At 49.1% G+C, this 2,500-nt stretch overlaps 1 non-coding gene across 1 annotated transcript in view; it reads right to left on the bottom strand.

Moving 5' to 3' along the window:
- The window catches only part of LOC143473126 (small subunit ribosomal RNA), a 1,808-nt gene extending 684 nt beyond the window's left edge, over window positions 1-1,124 (bottom strand). The window contains exon 1 of the ribosomal RNA XR_013120417.1: window positions 1-1,124. This exon is cut by the window's left edge and continues 684 nt beyond it. This is a non-coding gene — a ribosomal RNA (small subunit ribosomal RNA).
- Between the last annotated feature and the right edge of the window lie 1,376 nt (window positions 1,125-2,500).

The raw sequence follows: 2,500 nt of genomic DNA, 5'->3' as shown, positions 1-2,500 counted from the left end.
ACCATACTTCCCCCGGAACCCAAAGACTTTGGTTTCCCGAAAGCTGCCGGAGAGGTCGTCAAAGTAACGCCCCCCGATCGCTAGTTGGCATCGTTTATAGTCAGAACTAGGACGGTATCTGATCGTCTTCGAACCTCTGACTTTCGCTCTTGATTAAAGAAAACATTCTTGGCAAATGCTTTCGCAGTTGTTCGTCTTGCGCCGATCCAAGAATTTCACCTCTAGCGGCACAGTACGAATGCCCCCGTCCGTCCCTCTTAATCATTACCTCGCGCTCCGAAAACCAACAAAATAGAACCGAGGTCCTATTCCATTATTCCATGCACCATTATTCAGGCGAACCGCCTGCTTTGAACACTCTAATTTTTTCAAAGTAAACGTTCCGGCCGCCGCCAACACTCAGTCAAGAGCACCGACGGTGAACCGAAGGTGAGGCCGGGCACGCCAGTACACGCCTTGCGACGGACCGACGGCCCGAGCCCAAAATCCAACTACGAGCTTTTTAACCGCAACAACTTAAATATACACTTTTGGAGCTGGAATTACCGCGGCTGCTGGCACCAGACTTGCCCTCCAATGGATACTCGTTAAAAGTTTTAGAGTGTACTCATTCCAATTACAGGGCCTCGTTAGAGTCCTGCATTGTTATTTTTCGTCACTACCTCCCCGCGTCGGGAATGGGTAATTTGCGCGCCTGCTGCCTTCCTTGGAAGTGGTAGCCGTTTCTCAGGCTCCCTCTCCGGAATCGAACCCTGATTCCCCGTCACCCGTAAGAACCTCGGTAGGCAGATACCGTACCGACGAAAGTTGATAGGGCAGACACTTGAATGATTTGTCGCCGGTGCAAGACCGTGCGATCCGCAAAGTTATCCAGAGTCACCAACGAGCACGGGCCGAGGCCCGGTCGGTTTTTGGTCTGATAAATGCACGCCTCCGTGAGTCGGCGCTTTTCGCATGTATTAGCTCTAGAATTACCACAGTTATCCAAGTAACACGTACGATCAAATGAACCATAACTGATTTAATGAGCCATTCGCAGTTTCACTGTACGAGAGCTCGTACTTACACTTGCATGGCTTAATCTTTGAGACAAGCATATGACTACTGGCAGGATCAACCAGGTAGCTATTCGCAGCAAACGAGGCTGCTGCGGGACGACGGGCGCCCCGCGTTTCTTTTCACACGTTCTCCGTGTACATCGCTACTCAAACACTACGCTCGCGGCTTGCACGAGCTCCGAAAACCGTCAATTCCGGACGCTGCCCGGCGATTCGAGTGCAATACTCGCGCCGAGGCACGCCGATAGCTTGCCACTGGATCCGACAGACCGCTCAAAACCCCGGCTAAGCATGGGCGACCGCGCGAACAGCATTACATCTGCCCATCGTGCCCGACGCCAACCGAGATCGATTCTGCTTCGATTCGCACTCGCGCGCGCATTCGCTCACACGACTGCCTGCTCCCTCATAGTAGTCACAGAATCCTGCATCGCCATGGTACCCCAGAACGGCCTCGGGATCGCGCGAGCTCGCGGCCGGATTTGGAGTTTGGGAAGGTGCGTGGCCGCTTGCCGTGGCCGCCGAACCGCGCCCCGGCCGGGCACTGCGCGCAACTCGAACGTTTGGACTCTGAAAATATTTCCCAACGTTTGGACTTTAACTTTTTGTCGAGACTTGAAAAAATTTCAGAGTCCAAACATCGACCCGCGGCAAAAACTTTTCCGAGGTCGAAAAATCCGCGCTCGGTCAAGAGAATATGCGCGGCCTGGGCGTTTGGACTCTAACATTTTTTGGAGTGGATGGGAAAAATTTTCAGAGTCCACAACACCGACCCGCGCGTGATGCTCTCCCGAGTTCGGAAAATCCGCGCCAGGTGAAAGCTATGCGCGCGACCTGGTCGTTTGGACTCTAAAAAATTTTCAAGTCTCATCACACCAACAAAAAGTTAAAGTCCAAACACCGACTCGCGGCTAAAGCTCTTCCGACTTGGGAAAATCCGCGGCGGGTGAGGGCTATCCGCGCGACCTGGGCGTTTGGACTTTAACATTTTTTTGGTGTGAATCGACTTGATAAAATTAATCTAATGCCATACAGTGTCAAAGTGCACAATTTTAATCGATATAATCATAACAATATATGTCATACAACAAAATCATCAAATGATCATCAAGCAGCATTGCAAAGCTACGTGAGTCAATGCAAGGCAATGACAACGTATTTATCAATTAAAGTTATTTAATTGTACAAAGTTATTGTTAAATTATAAAATAAAATTAAATTAAATGAAATTAAATTGAAGAGCTCAATTACGACAATGTAACAGAGTGTCATACAAAATATATTGAATCACACACGTCCAAACGCTAAAGAAATATATCAAATGCACTCACCTGCCAGTCACCGTTTTGGGTAACTCAGAATAGACCGTCTTTCGTCGGGAATTGAGTTGATCATTGATCATTGAACATTGCAGTAGGAATAGGTTTAAGCGGAATAATAAT

This window comes from Clavelina lepadiformis, unplaced genomic scaffold, assembly GCF_947623445.1.
Source record: "Clavelina lepadiformis unplaced genomic scaffold, kaClaLepa1.1 scaffold_142, whole genome shotgun sequence".
Classification (NCBI taxonomy): domain Eukaryota; kingdom Metazoa; phylum Chordata; class Ascidiacea; order Aplousobranchia; family Clavelinidae; genus Clavelina; species Clavelina lepadiformis.
Note: the sequence above shows the minus strand (reverse complement) of the source record. Positions and strands in the feature narration are given on the sequence as shown.